General features: G+C 44.2%; 1 protein-coding gene across 6 annotated transcripts in view; it reads left to right on the top strand.

Annotated features, from left to right (window-relative positions):
- Positions 1–3,954: 3,954 nt before the first annotated feature.
- Positions 3,955–18,820, top strand: part of LOC118388087 (RIMS-binding protein 2-like) — an 80,858-nt gene continuing 65,992 nt past the window's right edge. For 2 of the 6 annotated variants that reach the window (XM_052459952.1, XM_052459951.1), the window contains exon 1: positions 3,961–4,615. The gene's annotated coding sequence lies outside the window, so the exon portion shown is untranslated. Of the gene's footprint in view, positions 4,616–18,820 lie in introns of all 6 variants that reach the window. The other 4 variants (XM_052459956.1, XM_052459954.1, XM_052459953.1 and 1 more) reach the window with 4 other exon arrangements.

Raw genomic sequence — 18,820 nt, 5'->3', positions numbered from 1 at the left:
TTGCCAGGAGGATTGTTAACACAGTGTCCAAGGAAGTGCCGGAAGTATACAGAATGGTGTCGTCTGCGTAGAGGTGGATCAGAGACTCACCAGCAGCAAGAGCGACCTCATTGATGTATACAGAGAAGAGAGTCGGTCCAAGAATTTAACCCTGTGGCACCCCCATAGAGACTGCCAGAGGTCCGGACAGCAAACCCTCCGATTTGACACACTGAACTCTATCAGAGAAGTAGTTGGTGAACCAGGCGAGGCAATCATTTGAGACACCAAGGCTGTCGAGTCTACCGATGAGGATGTGGTGATTGACAGAGTCGAAAGCCTTGGCCAGATCAATGAATACGGCTGCACAGTATTGTTTCTTATCGATGGCGGTTAAGATATCGTTTAGGACCTTGAGTGTGGCTGAGGTGCACCCATGACCAGCTCTGATACCAGATTGCATAGCAGAGAAGGTATGGTGAGATTCAAAATGGTAATCTGTTTGTTGACTTGGCTTTCGAAGACCTTAGAAAGGCATGGTAGGATAGATATAGGTCTGTAGCAGTTTGGGTCAAGAGTGTCCCCCCCTTTGAAGAGGGGGATGACCACAGCTGCTTTCCAATCTTTGGGAATCGCAGGCGACACGAAAGAGAGGTTGAACAGGCTAGTAATAGGGGTGGCAACAATTTTGGCAGATAATTTTAGAAAGAAAGGGTCCAGATTGTCTAGCCCGGCTGATTTGTAGGGGTCCAGATTTTGCAGCTCTTTCAGAACATCTGCTGAATGGATTTGCGAGAAGGAGAAATGGGGAAGGCTTGGGCGAGTTGCTGTTGGGGGTGCAGTGCTGTTGACCGGGGTAGGAGTAGCCAGGTGGAAAGCATGGCCAGCCGTAGAAAAATGCTTATTGAAATTCTCAATTATGGGGGATTTATCAGTGGTGACAGTGTTTCCTATCTTCAGTGCAGTGGGCAGCTGGGAGGAGGTGTTCTTATTCTCCATGGACTTTACAGTGTCCCAGAACTTTTTTGAGTTAGTGTTGCAGGAAGCAAATTTCTGCTTGAAAAAGCTAGCCTTGGCTTTTCTAACTGCCTGTGTATAATGGTTTCTAGCTTCCCTGAACAGCTGCATATCACGGGGGCTGTTCGATGCTAATGCAGAACGCCATAGGATGTTTTTGTGTTGGTTAATAAGGGCAGTCAGGTCTGGGGAGAACCAAGGGCTATATCTGTTCCTGGTTCTAAATTTCTTGAATGGGGCATGTTTATTTAAGATGGTTAGGAAGGCATTTTTATAAAATATCCAGGCATCCTCAACTGACGGGATGAGATCAATATCCTTCCAGGATACCCCGGCCAGGTCGATTAGAAAGGCCAGCTCGCTGAAGTGTTTCAGGGAGCGTTTTACAGTGATGAGTGGAGGTCGTTTGACCGCTGACCCATTACGGATGCAGGCAATGAGGCAGTGATCGCTGAGATCTTGGTTGAAGACAGCAGAGGTGTATTTAGAGGGGAAGTTGGTTAGGATGATATCTATGAGGGTGCCCGTGTTTAAGGCTTTGGGGAGGTACCTTGTAGGTTCATTGATAATTTGTGTGAGATTGAGGGCATCAAGTTTAGATTGTAGGATGGCTGGGGTGTTAAGCATGTTCCAGTTTAGGTCGCCTAGCAGCACGAGCTCTGAAGATAGATGGGGGGCAATCAGTTCACATATGGTGTCCAGAGCACAGCTGAGGGCAGAGGGTGGTCTATAGCAGGCGGCAACGGTGAGAGACTTGTTTTTAGAGAGGTGGATTTTTAAAAGTAGAAGTTCAAATTGTTTGGGTATAGACCTGGATAGTAGGACAGAACTCTGCAGGCTATCTTTGCAGTAGATTGCAACACCGCCCCCTTTGGCAGTTCTATCTTGTCTGAAAATGTTGTAGTTTGGAATTAAAATTTCAGAATTTTTGGTGGTCTTCCTAAGCCAGGATTCAGACACAGCTAGAACATCCGGGTTGGCAGAGTGTGCTTATGCAGTGAATAGAACAAACTTAAGGAGGAGGCTTCTAATGTTAACATGCATGAAAACAAGGCTTTTACGGTTACAGAAGTCGTCAAAAGAGAGCGCCAGGGGAATAGGAGTGGAGCTCGGCACTGCAGGTCCTGGATTCACCTCTACATCGCCAGAGGAACATAGGAGGAGTAGAATAAGGGTGCGGCTAAAAGCAATAAGAATTGGTCGTCTAGAACGTCTGGAACAGAGAGTAAAAGGAGGTTTCTGGGGGCGATAAAATAGCATCAAGGTATAATGTACAGACAAAGGTATGGTAGGATGTGAATACAGTGGAGATAAACCTAGGTATTGAGTGATGAAGAGAGAGATATTGTCTCTAGAAACATCATTGAAACCAGGAGATGTCATTGCATGTGTGGGTGGTGGAACTAATAGGTTGGATAAGGTATAGTGAGCAGGACTAGAGGCTCTACAGTGAAATAAGCCAATAAACACTAACCAGAAGAGCAATGGACAAGACATATTGACATTAAGGAGAGGCATGCTTAGTCGAGTGATCAAAAGGGTCCAGTGAGTGGAGAGGTTGGTTGGGGGTCACGGCGATTTAGACAGCTAGCCAGGCCATCGGTAACAAGCTAGCATAGGATGGAGGTCTGTTGTTAGCCACCACTTGCGTTCCGTCAGTAGATTAGTGGGGTTCCGTGTGGTAGAGGGGATTAATCCAAGGTCCTGGAGTGGCCTAGCCAGTCTCCAGACCTGAACATCTTTGGAGGGAGCTGAAAGCCCATATTGCCCAGTGACAGCCCCGAAACCTGAAGGATCTGGAGAAGGTCTGTATGGAGGAGTGGGCCAAAATCCCTGCTGCAGTGTGTGCAAACCTGGTCAAGAACTACAGGAAACGTATGATCTCTGTAATTGCAAACAAAGGTTGCTGTACCAAATATTAAGTTCTGCTTTTCTGATGTATCAAATACTTATGTCATGCAATAAAATGCAAATTAATTCCTTAAAAATCATACAATGTGATATTCTGGATTCTTGTTTTAGATTCCGTCTCTCACTGTACCTATGACAAAATTACAGACCTCTACGTGCTTTGTAATTAGGAAAACCTGCAAAATCGGCAGTGTATCAAATACTTGTTCTCCCCACTGTATAACCCAAATGTTATGCATATCCTTGTTAAATTTGCTGTTTATATGTTGTACTGTAAGTCAGTTGTCAATGTGTCCAGGAGAGGACAGCATATCTCACTGAAAGCACCAATGACCCAATGGTAAAAAGCAATGTCTGGATTCACCAATCAGAGGTTGAAACAGGGTGAAATCCATGATGACGTGTTATTAGCATCTTCAGTGGGTGTGGTTAAAAGGTCTTTTCAAATGACACCTTGCCTCCTCAGACTCATTTTCTGTCCAATCCCAACTAGAGTCTTACAGGGTTTTGCATTGTGCCTGAAAACCAACTGGCTTATAAAGAACCGTATCTAAGGACAGAGAGAGAGGGAGGGAGTGTGTACTCTCAGAGCAGCTGGCGTTGCTAGGCAACAGAGTGGAGGAGATTTTTTTTTTCTCTCCCTCTCTCCAGCCCTGTAAAATAGAGAGCTCCTTATGACTAACTAATACCTGCTGCTGTGATATTGTAATCTCTCTAAAACACCACTCTGCTTTTAGAGGTATGATCTGGCATTGGGGAGGGCTGAGAGGGCACTGTTGCTTATTGGTCAGTCAAGGTGAAGGTGAGTTTTGATTGGTCTGTCCTGGTTCGTTTTGGTTTTTCCATTAGCCCATGTCCTCCAGTACTTTAAGGTAAAGGTCTTTTAGGAGTCCAAGCAGAGCCAGGAAGCACACATCTCACTATACCAAACCTAGGTTGAGGACAGGTGACATAGCAGTTCAAAAATAAATTCATGAAGGAATAGAAAGAAAAGAGTGAGGGACGTATGTCAGTGTTTGAATGGGGGGAAGAAAGGAATGATGAATCATGGCTAAGAGGATGGAAGAAGGAGCAGAGTTAAATGATCCAGAGCAGGAATACATCGACCCAGTATACTCAGATCATGCCTTTCTCTATTCTAAAAAATAGAGAGGAGAGTGAGAGAGATGGAGAGAGCGAGACATGGGTGTGAAGGCTGCTCAGGGAGGAGATGCCTGAAGAGGAAACGTTCATCCATGATGCAATCATTTACACATCAATGAGCTGAGATTTACACAGGCAAATGATATGAATGCTGACAACCTTCAGTGGGTTTGTGTGTGAATTTTTGTGAGTGGAATAAAGAGGAGGGATGCGGACTGCACGGAGCATGCGCGTGCATCTGTGAGACAGGGAAGGAAGAGAGAGAGAAAGGCTGAGAAGTAGGGGAGGGAGTTTGTCGTGATAGAGAACCTGCGAGTGCTACTAAGGAGGAGAGAGCGCGAGAGAGAGCGGGAACACAAGCGAGTAACTGAGAGATGGTGTGTGTGTGTGAGAGAGCCTTAGTTCGTCTGACTCTCGGAGCTGTAGACTGGACCAACCATTTAGCCTTTGGAACGCTCACGGCGCACACACACGTAGGAACACGCCACTGCCGCGTCACCCTTGCCGGCCGGTGATGAGAGGGAGGATACAGTCGTTTTGAGACAAAGGGGGAACTGCCTTTGAGGTAGGGAGCTTTTTTACCCTATGCACCACTAGTGTTGTGCCACTGTCTCAGTGGGAATTCTTATTGCCATAACCTTCTGCAAAATGTAGCATATGCATTTCTGCATGTGTAACGCTCTCACCACAGACTCGGATAGAACAGTATTGGAACAATGGTGCAAAGAACATCTCAGTAAACAAACTTGTATGGTATTGACTTGGTTTACACTAAACACACACACACTCAGAAACTACAGTAGATGTCAGCCATGACACTCCTCTTCAATCCACTGATCAGGAATATATCAGGACTAATCAGGTGTGGTGTGTGTGTGTGTGTGTGTGTGTGTGTGTGTGTGTGTGTGTGTGTGTGTGTGTGTGTGTGTGTGTGTGTGTGTGTGTGTGTGTGTGTGTGTGTGTGTGTGTGTGTGTGTGTGTGTGTGTGTGTGTGTGTGTGTGTGTGTGTGTGTGTGTGTGTGTGTGTGTGTGTGCGTGTGTGTTTGCTTGCACACTTACATGCATATTTGTGATTTGTGCCCATGGACTGGGTTGCGTGGGCGATGCTGCTGTGTTGCAGATAGAGAGAGAAGTGTCTGTCTGCTGCGTGCTCCTCCTCAGCTCTACTCTGCTCTGCTGCTTTGAGAGAGACTGCTATGACTGGGACTGCAGCTCTGAAACACTCTGGGTTAGGCTGGGCCAGACTGAGTAGCTACATTAGGCAGGACCATGGCTAGATGGAGCTGGGAAGGCCTGTGGAGAGCTTGGATACATGGGTCTACAGTCTATAGGACACCATGCAGGCTTTTGTGCTTCTGTATAGGGCTAAATGGGGCTAGACATGGCAAGGCAGTGCTGTGTGGGATTTGGCAGGGCCATATACCACTTGGCCTCGACTGGCTAGTGTCAGCACGGCTGTGGAGGGAGGGGAGAGGATAGGCTGGGTAAGGCTACCTCATGACTAGGGAGGTAGGTTGGGTGGGTAATTGCAGGGTTGAATATACCTGAGCAGATATGGCCAGGACCAGGCTAAATGTTCTTATAGTGGATGACTAAGAGGGATTCTCTGTGTGTGGGTGGTTTTATGTGATGAGCTGGTATTACCTTCAAAATCAAGCTGCCTTTTGCAATGACACGTGTAGGGTGACAGGGTGACAACTGGCCTTGACCAGGAGCCCCATAGGACGGTGCACAATTGGCCCAGCGCCATCCGTGGTAGGGGAGGGTTTGGCCGGTGGGGCTTTCCTTGGCTCATCGTGCTCTAGCGACTCCTTTTGACAGGGCCAGGAACCTGTAAGCTAACTCCGATCGTCAATTGAACAGTGTTTCCTCCGACACGTTGGTGCGACTGACATCCAGTTTAGAGAGCAGTGTGATAAGTAGTATGTGGCCAGGTGGGTCATATTTCAGCGAATGCATGACTCGACCTTCGCCTCTCCCGAGCCTATTGAGGAATTACAGAGATGAGCCAAGGGACCAAATTCCGGGAGAAAATGGGGTAAAAAAAATAGGCTTGTGGCCATACCACCCTGAACACACCTGTTCAGGGTCGGGCCTGATTAGTACTGGGACAGGAGACCGCCTGAGAATACCAGGTTCCGTAAGCAAAAAATATATATAAAAAAGAGAAAGGGTCACATGATGAGACAAATGGAGGAAGAGAGAGCACCTCACAGGCTGTGTTGGTATAGTAGTGTCTCAAGGCCACAGGGTGGTAAAGGTGGTGTTATTGAGGTTGACATTTGGCACATTGGATGTTGCAGCTAACAGACCTCAGGCTTTTTCCTACTCTCACTCTATTCCAGTCCATCTGCAATGAGGAAGGCTTTCACTGGGTTTCACTTTTTCACAACCATCACGGACTGTGTCCCAAATGTTACCATATTACCTATATAGTGCACTACTTGGGTTCGGGTCAAAAGTAGTGCACTATATAGGAAATAGTGTTCCCCCCACCCACAGATGATACCGCAGGTGAAGAAGCAGGATGTGTCGGTCCTGAGCTGGTGTGGTTACACGTGCTATGCTGTTGTGATGACTGTTGGACATATTTCTCGAAAACGATGTTAGAGGCGGCTTATGGTAAAGAAATGAACATTCAATTCTCTGGCAACATTTCTGGTGGACATTCCTGCAGTCAGCATGCCAATTGCATGCTCCCTCAAAACTTGAGACATCTGTGGTATTGTGTTGTGTGACAATACTGCACGTAATGATCATGCTGTTTAATCAGCTATTTGATATGCCACACCTGTCAGGTGGATGGATTATCTTGGCAGAGGAGAAATGCTCACTAACAGGGATGTAATCCAATTCGTAAACAAAATCTGAGAGAAATAAGCTTTTGGGATAGAACAACAAGGACTGTATCTAATAATGACCTAATAACCACATATTACATAGTAACACTACATGAATGACTAGCGTGTCAATAGCACAGTAAGTATAACAGCAAGGACTGTATATTATTGTTGTTGTGTGTTTCTTTGCAATAGCCTACTATCTATATATTATACGGATAGTAAAAGGCTATTACAAAGAAACACACAACAGCAAGGACTGTATTTAAATATTTAGGAAATAGGAAGTAGTAAAGAGTGACTAATCATTGCACACAATATTAGTAGTAACATAATAATAACAAGAATGAAAACGTACATAGAATACTATTACTCTAGCACATACTGCAATGATAACAACAGCTACAACAACTTACTTTGTTTTCACATCCCATGCACATACAGTATGTCCATCCACGCTCTGACACTGGAGAAAACACAGTTCAGGCCCAGCTAATACTTTACACTTGAAAGAGCATGCAATGGACCCGACTGGCCAGTGCTGGATTAGCTAGGAGCATCTGACCTATCACAGGATGCATCAATGTATTGACAGAGTGTGGAGTGCATCGGGACTGTTTGATTGGCTGAAACCACAAGCTGGAGTGGATCGATATCTGTCACTTGAGTGGGAGAGTTAGATAAGGCTGCGCCAGACAAAAACGTAAACAGCACGCTGGAAATTAGTCCCACAGCGCCGTCTGCAGGGGATTCTGTAACAGTTCTTGAAGCTGGTTCCTTACTGGCTGGTTTTCTGATCGTGTGTACAATTGTCTGGCTGGTTTGATTCCTCTAGGACTGAATCCTCTAGGTAGAATGTTGTTCTGATTGTCATATTTAAAAAAATATATATTTGTGTTTTACCCCCTTTTTCTCCCCAATTTCGATCTTGTCTCATCGCTGCAACGCCCCAATGGCTCGGGAGGTGAAGGTGGAGTCATGCGTCCTCCAAAACATGACCAGTCTAACCACGCTTCTTAACACCCGCCCGCTTAACCCAGAAGCCAGCCACACCAATGTCGGAGGAAGCACCGTTCATCTGACGACTGAGGTCAGCCTGCAAGGTGTCCGGGTCTGTTGTGACGCCTTAGACCGCTGCGCCATTCAGGAGGCCCCCTGTTTGTCTTTTTGTAGATGGATGTGATGGTTTGTTGGCTGGTTGGATGTCTGATTCTCTGGTCTTAAACCTCTTAAGAATCCCCAACCTTTTTTTCAATTTTCCCCTAAAATGACATACCTAACTACCTGTAGCTCAGGCCCTGAAGCAAGAATATGCATATTCTTGGTACCATTTGAAAGGAAACACTTTGAAGTTTATGGAGATGTGAATGGATTGTAGCAGAATATAACACAATCAATCTGGTACAAGATAATACAAAGAAAAAAACAACCGTTCTTTTGTATTTTTTTTTCATCTTTGAAATGCAAGGGAAAGGCCATAATGTATTATTCCAGCCCAGGTGCGATTTCGATTTTGGCCACTAGATGGCATCAGTGTATGTGAAAAGTTTTAGACTGATCCAATGAACTGTTGCATTTCGGTTAAAACTGTTGTATCAAAACTGCCCAAATGTGCCTAATTTGTTAATTAATAACTGTTCATGTTTAAAATTGTGCACTCTCCTCAATCAATAGCATGGCATTATTGCACTGTAATAGCTACTGTACATTGGACAGTGCAGTTAGATTAACAAGAATTTAATCTTTCTGCCAATATCAGATATGTCTATGTCCTGGGAAATGTTCTTGTTACTTACAACCTCATGCTAATCGCATTAGCTTACTTCAGTGCAACACAACCGTCCCATGGAAGGGACACCGATCCCGAAGAAGCAATGTTGAATGAGATGTCTCACCTACAGTATCTATCTATCCATCTGTCTCTTTTCCTGTTATATGAGCCGGGTGGTTGTCTGGTTGGATATCTGTCTGTCTGGTTGACAGATCCACAGGCTGGCCGGTTTGTCTGGCTTGCGTCCTGCCTGGTTGGTGGCATGGCTGCTTGTGGCTGATTGTCTGGCTGTTGGTCTGTCTGTCAGGGGGGATGCTGTATGTGTGAGCCAGCTGGATGGTTGACAGACAGTCTTCCAATGGTAAGTGTAAGTGATTTGCACAGCAGTGTGTGTGTGTATGTGAGGATTAGGAAATCCTCCCCTGGAAGGTTCAGTTTAATAACCCAAACACATTCATAGTTCAGGAATAAAATAATAATAATAGCCTAGATAAAACAAACACTTGTGTTCTTGGCTTTTGGTGTTATTGTGGCTTGGTTCATGTAGTTTGAAGACCCTCCAATCAGAGGTCACTCAAGGGCCAAAGCCATTTTGACTGAAAATGTAATGAATTTCCTCCTCTTCTTCCGAAGAGGAGAGGCGAAACGGATCAGAGGACCAATACGCGGCGTGGTAATTGTCCATGGTTCTTTTTAATACGTTAAGGTACACATGAACAACGGACTACAAAAAACAAGAAATGTGAAAACTCAAAACAGTCCTATCTGGTGCAAAGACAGAGACAGGAACAATCACCCACAAACACACAGTGAAACCCAGGCTACCTAAGTATGATTCTCAATCAAAGACAACTAATGACACCTGCCTCTGATTGAGAACCATACTAGGCCGAAACATAGAAATACCCAAAACATAGAAAAACAAACATAGACTGCCCACCCAACTCACGCCCTGACCATACTAACTAAATACAAAACACAGGAAATAAAGGTCAGACTTTTAGAGAGACTGTAAATTGATGTTCTGACAAGCTTGGCTTTCAGAAACATTTTCCTCATTATACGCTTTGATAATGAAACATTTCAGAGAGAAATCTGTATCACAGAAGAGTGGGAGGGAGACAGAACATGAAGAGGGAGAGGGAGACAGAACATGAAGAGGGAGACAGTACAGGGAGAGGGAGACAGTACAGGAAGAGGGAGAGGGAGACAGAACATGAAGAGGGAGACAGAACAGGGAGAGGGAGACAGTACAGGAAGAGGGAGACAGTACAGGAAGAGGGAGACAGAACATGAAGAGGGAGACAGAACGTGAAGAGGGAGACAGTACAGGGAGAGGGAGAGGGAGACAGTACATTGAATTCAGGCATCCTTTTAAAGCAAAGCACTACAGGTTGCTTTTGTCTAGGTGGATATGTTGCTTTTTATATCTTGAGATATTGCAGTGCCTGGGCGGGGTAAGTGCCTCGCTTAGGCGCTCAACAGGACCACTACACCCCACTAGGGATTTCAAACGGTAGCTTCCCAACCTCCAGCCCTATATCATTCACCCATAATGCTTTATGAGACGCCTGGACGTCACATCAGCTCGTCGGCCGGCCCTCTCTCGTTCTGTGTCCTTCCACAGAGCTGTGTGTAAGCAGGTCTAAGAAGTGTTTCTGTGTTCTCTCATCAACTCTCATTAACACACACACACACACACACACATACACACACCTCCCTGAGGGGAAGGAGTGTTTAGAGGGAGTCATGAGGAGACGTGTCCACTGGAGGGTGGCTAATTTCAGCAGGCAGGGACAGAGGCAGCATCAGTGTTCCCTTGAGTCAGCTGTCACTTCAGACTGGCCTAACTCTGCCCTGGATCCCTAGCTCCATGCAGTTGCAGCCGCAGCCACAGTCACAGCCCCATCCCCTCTTTACTGTATGACAGGCCCTGGGGAGGAGGCTATGCCTGGACACACGTCATTATGTGAGACTGGCAGTTATGACATTGTGTTTCTTATGTCCTCCTGTACTGTCGTCTTAGGAAAGTCATTTGCTCTGTAGCCCTGGTAGATGCTAAAAAAATTGAATTTGGGGTGTTGAAAACATGTACACTACTGTTCAAATGTTTGGGGTCACTTAGCCATTTCAAAGTACATTAGAGTTTCTAGTTTGAAAAACAGATGCCTCACAAGTCCTCAACTGGCAGCTTTATTAAATAGTACACACAAAACACCAGTCTCAACGTCAACAGTGAAGAGGCGACTCCGGGATGCTGGCCTTCTAGGCAGAGTTGCTAAAAAAAAGGCGATCCCGGAGTCGCCTTTTCACTATTGACATTGAGACTGGTGTTTTGTGGGTACTATTCAATGAAGCTGCCGGTTGAGGACTTGTGAGGTGTCTGTTTCTCAAACTAGACACTCCAATGTAATTGTTCTCTTGCTCAATTGTGCACCAGGGCCTCCCACTACTCTTTCTATTCTGGTTAGGGCCAGTTTGCACTGTTCTGTGAAGGGAGTAGTACACAGCGTTGTACGAGATCTTCAGTTTCTTGGCAATTTCTCGCATGTAGCCTTTCTTGCAATAGCCTTCATTTCTCAGAACAAGAATAGACTGACGAGTTTCAGAAGAAAGTTATTTGTTTCTGGCCATTTTGAGCGTGTACTCAAACCCACAAATGCTGATGCTCCAGATACACAACTTGTCTAAAGAAGGCCAGTTTTATTGCTTCTTTAATCAGAACAACAGTTTTCAGCTTTGCTAACATAATTGCAAAAGGGTTTTCTAATGATCAATTAGTCTTTTAAAATGCTAAACTTGGATTAGCTAACACAACGTGCCATTGGAACACAGGAGTGATGGTTGCTGATAATGGGCCTATGTATTATATTCCATTCCATACAACATTAACAATGTCCACACTGTATTTCTGATCAATTTGATGCTATTTTATCAGACAAAAAAGGTTGCTTTTTCTTTAAAAAACAAGGACATTTCTAAGTGACCCCAAACTTTTGAACTGTACTGCAATTTGTAAGTCGCTCTGGATAAGAGCGTCTGCTAAATGACTTAAATGTACATGTAAATGTATTTTTCAAATTTCACCCCTTAATCTCCTTCAAATAATAAGGGATTGCATTTATATCTTCCTTGAGTTAAGGGATGGCACCTTTTGAAGTGCCCCTGGGAGTGGGGTCTCCTTAGGCCAGATGGAGGAGTTTGTCACTGTGTCCTACTAGTGGCCCTCTAAATCCTGAACACACAAAATGCCATCTATTCTCCAGAGCTCAGCATATTGCACCATATCTGCTTTTGATCCGTTAGGTTTCCAGATAACCAGCGGTTTGGCCCTTCAAGCCATTGGTTAAGTCCTAATCATATTTTATCATACTCTTTACTGCATTTATCTTGATCACAATCTATGTCCTCAGAGAATGTATATTGTATAGATTAGAGTGTATCTCCTGTTCCTTTATGGCATATTTACATTTACATTTAAGTCATTTAGCAGACGCTCTTATCCAGAGCGACTTACATATAGGTCTTTATGGCAAGCTCTCATGCATAGCAAATGTGTGGGTCTGGTGAGCTGTGGCACTTTGGATTGTGCAGTCAGGAGAGTGAGTGGAGGTGAAGTGAAGAGCAAAGAAAAAGTAAGGAAAGGAAAATGGGGGAAGGAGTGGAAGTCCTCTGGGTCTCCTCCTGGTCCAGGGAGGGAAGGTGCTGAAGCTATTGTCCTGGCAACAAGCCCACTAGCAAGATAGGGACAGATTCGTAAAGGGAAACTGACAGACCATAATGGCTTCTTGCTGTTGCAAGCCTCACTTGTTCCAAATCAATTTCACCCAACAGAGATGTAAGGCGGAGGTGGCAGAGATGTGCAGAGCACCTTACTGTACACACGCTAATGGCTTGTCATTGGCCAACACGCATAGGCCTAAAGGCTGGAACATGCTTCCTGGCATCCATGTGACTTGATGGTCAGCTGTTATGTCCATCCAGTATCTTAACGCTCTTATGGTAATGACCACTTCACTGACATGCTCTCCATATTGCCATACATCAACTCATGGAACAATTATGAAATATGTAAATGTGATATAAATAATTTACAGGGAACAATATTATGCTAGCAGAGTGAATAGTGTTTGCGTATGCACATAAACCTGTTATTACATCCACATTGTTGTGTTATGGTGACACAACAGTCATTTCCGTAACTCCATGGTCCTTGTGCAGGAGGAATTCTTGCTCATTCCAGCTTTGTGACATAGAATGGACATGCCACATGAGTCACCAGAGGCTGGGTTGCCAGAGTGGGACTGTGTTATAGTGACAGGTTTTCTAGATTGGGGATGCTGGAATATATGTTCTCATTTTTCCATTTGAGTCATTTAGCAGATGATCTTATCCAGAGTGACTTACATGAGCAATTAGGGTTAGGTTCTTTGCTCAAGGGTAAATCAACATATCTTTCACCTAGTTGGCTTTGGGATTCGAACCTGCCCCCTTCGGTTACTGGCCCAGTGCTCTTAACCACTAGGGTCCCTGCCACCCCAAACATATACACTACTAATAATGATGCGTGAGAAAGTTACAGACGCACAAATAAACATACCCCCAAGATATGCTAACCTCTCATCATTATAATAACGGAAGGTTAGCATGTTATATGCCTCTAACTTTCTCACTCAGCATTATTCACGATTCATTCAGGATTATCCGTCATCATGGCAGCATCCACATTCATGTAGAAGTGTTGAGAAACATTCTATTCTTATTTACAATAAAAGTGACTCTAAAATGAGACAATACATCATTCACCATTCATTTCTATTGAGCACAAAATAATCTGAAACACAACCAAACCAAACACAAATGCAAACAATACGTCTGTAGAGTCACAAGCTTGGTATAATTATTGCATGCCAAGAATATGGGACCAAATACTAAACGTTTGACTACTTTAATATACATAAGTGAATTTGTCCCAATACTTTTGGTCCCCTAAAATGAAGGGACTATGTACAAAAAGTGCAGTAATTTCTAAACTGTTATATATATATGATATAGATGGAAATACTCTCAAATTATTGTAAAGCTGACAGTCTGCACTTTAACCTCATAGTCATTGTACCTTTTCAAATACAAAGTGCTGGAGTACAAGGTACTGTCCCAATACTTTTGGAGCTCACTGAAGCTCAGTATTTTAATTATTTATGTTATACAGTCATTATTGCTCTTCTTTATCAAAGGTGGCAATGCCGGACCACACTGTATATGGATTGAATTTAAATAGCAACGTTCTACCTACTTCGGTACGAAAAGGACTTTGTTACGATAAATGAGTGAAGAGGTCAGGCGCAGAGAGCAAAAGATGTGGGAAAAAAACATGCTTTAATGTCCAGGAAAATAACATGAACAAAAGTAGGAAAACAAATGATCAGAAATATAAACGGACAGCGCGAACACAAAATGCAAACAAAATACACTCAAACACAGAACAGACGAACAAGCCCGCACGAAACAGAAGCGGGCTGAACAAACTTATATAACCCCACCCTAACAACCAAACAAGAAACAGGTTATACCAATCAGACAAAACCAAAGGAACACAGAACAACGGATCGGTGATAGCTAGTAGACCGGCGACGACGACCGCCGAGCGCCACCCGAACAAGAAGGGGAGTCACCTTCGGTAATATTGGTGACAGACTTTACATAGTAAGGGGGAAACTCACCTCATCCACCAATATGTGGCACCCACTTGGGTGATGCACGGCAACCATTTTGTGTTAGAATGCTCATCACATATCAGCTAACACAGTGGAGAGGTGAGGCATGATCTGTCTGTCTGTCTGTCTGTCTGTCTGTCTGTCTGTCTGTCTGTCTGTCTGTCTGTCTGTCTGTCTGTCTGTCTGTCTGTCTGTCTGTCTGTCGCCCTTCAGTGATGGACAGAGCATAGCAGGAAGAGACCCTGCATGAGGAATGACCTGTGTGTCTTTAAGGAGGGTCTCGCTCCCGCTAGAAGGCTACAACTGTCTCCCAGACACAGTCCCCATAGCAACGCCTCTTCTGTGCGAGCCCCGGCACAGCCCCCTCAATGATGGTCCTCATGATGATGATAATAATATGGATGCTAACTGGAAAAACTGCTAATTAATAATAAAGGCTTATAACAGTGTAGTGCCAGGGTCATAATTAGTGTCAATAATGTGTGTTATTCATATGCATAAAGACATAATCACTGGTTTAAAATATCCTAATAAGAAACCTTATATTGCAATTCTATTGAATCCACTCGCCCCCAGGAAATTAACATTGTTTTGGTGAATGCTTCCTAAAGTGATTTCGGTAGGGTCTGCATCAGCTGAGGTCTCCATCCTCCCTAACTGAATTAGACCCAGACAGAGCAGAGCTCTTTTTATCTCTCTCTCTCTCTCTCTCTCTCTCTCTCTCTCCTCCATAACTCCATTATCCTCTCCTGGAGACTGCTAAAAGCACAGCACCATTTTCATAGAGCAAAAAATGTATAGAACCAACACGATTCCTCTATTTCACAATGAGATATACAGTAGTTGTATCGTGACAGACAGGAACAGAAAAGGGGGTAACCCATGAATTATTGGGTTAATTAAGCAATGGATTGGGTGCCTACGAAGGCCCACCACTCCTCTACCAAGTCCCATGCAGTCTGGGTGTAGCCAGCCTGCGCACTGAGTTCAGCTGGACGCATGGTTTGTGTTGGCATTAATAAAAGCAGACTTGATCCAGATCTGAATGGACTGAGCCAGCCCATAATCAAATCAGAGGCAGAGCAGAGAGCTCATTGCTGGCACATAGTGCTTTTACACCTGCATTGTTTGCTGTTTGGGGTTTTAGGCTGGGTTTCTGTACAGCACTTTGAGATATCAGCTGATGTACGAAGGGCTATATAAATAAATTTGATTTGATTTGATTTGACATAGGCTAAAGTAATTGAAAGGTCAGTTGAAATATATAACCACCTATTTACTGTACCTACCTACTTGTTTGTGTGTATGTGGGTGTTTGTGCATGCGTGTGTGTGTGTGCTCCTGCAATTAATACTATTTTGAAATAATTTATTTATATCTGATAAAAATGTTGTGCCAATTCACCAGCACCTGTCCAATAGCTTTTCCCGGGTTTCCACCGTAAAGCCTGTCTTTTCCATGTAAGTATTTTATCTTCCATTTGCAAAATAGTTTAACCCACATATTTAAGTAGGTTCTAAGCTTTTTGAATGAAGACAGTTTTTAATAATGTAACTGATTTGGACAAGATCGTTTAGTGTTCCTCCAAAACTTTGGGGATGGAAAAATGCTTTCAGTGCAAACTTAAATGACTAAAACCAGATATATAGTGTGTACAAAAAATATGTAGCTATTTGACTGATATATTTTAAATTAATATAATCTTTGGGGACTAACAATCACCAAAATAAAGCCAGGGAGAATAGAAAATTCCCAAAACACTGAATTTAGCACTAATTATGTTATTAATATGTTTGAGCAAAAGAGCAGTACTAGCCATGGCAAAATGCAAAGAATTATAGGAAATTAGCATTCAAACTGAAACATGTTCTCAGCTCCATGGCAAAATGTGTAGAATAGCAGGATATTAGCTTTAAAACTGTTCAAGTGTATTTCTGCTACATAGAGAAATGTGCAGGGAATTGGCTTAAAAATGCAAACATTTCTCTACACCACTAAAATAGGGGCATCTACATTGTCCTTTAAAATTTTGCCACGCCGACAGGCCAACCGCACACTTCGCCACACCCTCTGCCGTGCCCACCATCTAAGCCCTTTTTGATCCAGAAAAAATCCTTGGCTTGTTAGCAAAGAAGTGGTAAATATCCCGAGCTTGATAAAGCAGAGAAAATGGGGGGTGGGGTGGGGGGGTCGTAATGCTTTTCGGTGTATTACTTATGATAGTCATGGGGTTGCGTGGTGTCGTGGTCGTAATGCTTTTCAGTGTATTACCTATGATAGTCATGGGGTTGCGTGGGGTGGGGGTCGTAATGCTTTTCAGTGTATTACTTATGATAGTCATGGGGTTGGGTGGGGGGGGTCGTAATGCTTTTCAGTGTATTACTTATGATAGTCATGGGGTTGGGTGGGGGGTCGTAATGCTTTTCAGTGTATTACTTATGATAGTCATGGGGTTGGGGGGGGGGTCGTAATGCTTTTCAGTGTATTACTTATGATAGTCATGGGGTTGGGTGGGGTGGGGGTCGTAATGCTTTTCAGTGTATTACTTATGATAGTCATGGGGTTGGGTGGGGGGTCGTAATGCTTTTCAGTGTATTACTTATGATAGTCATGGGTGGGGGGTCGTAATGCTTTTCAGTGTATTACTTATGATAGTCATGGGGTTGGGTGGGGTGGGGGTCGTAATGCTTTTCAGTGTATTACTTATGATAGTCATGGGGTTGGGTGGGGGGGTAATGCTTTTCAGTGTATTACTTATGATAGTCATGGGGTTGCGTGGGGTGGGGTCGTAATGCTTTTCAGTGTATTACTTATGATAGTCATGGGGTTGGGTGGGGGGTCGTAATGCTTTTCAGTGTATTACTTATGATAGTCATGGGGTTGGGTGGGGGGGGGTCGTAATGCTTTTCAGTGTATTACTTATGATAGTCATGGGGTTGGGTGGGGGGTCGTAATGCTTTTCAGTGTATTACTTATGATAGTCATGGGGTTGCGTGGGGTGGGGGTCGTAATGCTTTTCAGTGTATTACTTATGATAGTCATGGGGTTGGGTGGGGGGTCGCAATGCTTTTCAGTGTATTACTTATGATAGTCATGGGGTTGGGTGGGGGGTCGTAATGCTTTTCAGTTTATTACTTATGATAGTCATGGGGTTGGGTGGGGGGTCGTAATGCTTTTCAGTGTATTACTTATGATAGTCATGGGGTTGGGTGGGGGGTCGTAATGCTTTTCAGTGTATTACTTATGATAGTCATGGGGTTGCGTGGGGTGGGGGTCGTAATGCTTTTCAGTGTATTACTTATGATAGTCATGGGGTTGGGTGGGGGTCGTAATGCTTTTCAGTGTATTACTTATGATAGTCATGGGGTTGGGTGGGGGGGTCGTAATGCTTTTCAGTGTATTACTTATGATAGTCATGGGGTTGGGTGGGGGGGGGTCGTAATGCTTTTCAGTTTATTACTTATGATAGTCATGGGGTTTGGTGGGGGGTCGTAATGCTTTTCAGTGTATTACTTATGATAGTCATGGGGTTGGGTGGGGGGTCGTAATGCTTTTCAGTGTATTACTTATGATAGTCATGGGGTTGGGTGGGGGGTCGTAATGCTTTTCAGTGTATTACTTATGATAGTCATGGGGTTGGGTGGGGGGTCGTAATGCTTTTCAGTGTATTACCTATGATAGTCATGGGGTTGGGTGGGGTGGGGGTCGTAATGCTTTTCAGTGTATTACTTATGATAGTCATGGGGTTGGGTGGGGGGTCGTAATGCTTTTCAGTGTATTACCTATGATAGTCATGGGGTTGGGTGGGGTGGGGGTCGTAATGCTTTTCAGTGTATTACTTATGATAGTCATGGGGTTGGGTGGGGGGTCGTAATGCTTTTCAGTGTATTACCTATGATAGTCATGGGGTTGGGTGGGGTGGGGGTCGTAATGCTTTTCAGTGTATTACTTATGATAGTCATGGGGTTGGGTGGGGGGTCGTAATGCTTTTCAGTGTATTACCTATGATAGTCATGGGGTTGGGTGGGGTGGGGGTCGTAATGCTTTTCAGTGTATTACTTATGATAGTCATGGGGTTGGGTGGGGGGTCGTAATGCTTTTCAGTGTATTACCTATGATAGTCATGGGGTTGGGTGGGGGGGGTCGTAATGCTTTTCAGTGTATTACCTATGATAGTCATGGGGTTGGGTGGGGGGGGTCGTAATGCTTTTCAGTGTATTACTTATGATAGTCATGGGGTTGGGTGGGGGGGGGTCGTAATGCTTTTCAGTGTATTACCTATGATAGTCATGGGGTTGGGTGGGGGGGGTCGTAATGCTTTTCAGTGTATTACTTATGATAGTCATGGGGTTGGGTGGGGGGTCGTAATGCTTTTCAGTGTATTACCTATGATAGTCATGGGGTTGGGTGGGGGGTCGTAATGCTTTTCAGTGTATTACCTA

Source organism: Oncorhynchus keta, chromosome 13, assembly GCF_023373465.1.
Source record: "Oncorhynchus keta strain PuntledgeMale-10-30-2019 chromosome 13, Oket_V2, whole genome shotgun sequence".
Classification (NCBI taxonomy): Eukaryota; Metazoa; Chordata; class Actinopteri; order Salmoniformes; family Salmonidae; genus Oncorhynchus; species Oncorhynchus keta.
The sequence above is the reverse complement of the archived record's forward strand: the minus strand, read 5'-3'. Positions and strand labels throughout refer to the sequence as shown.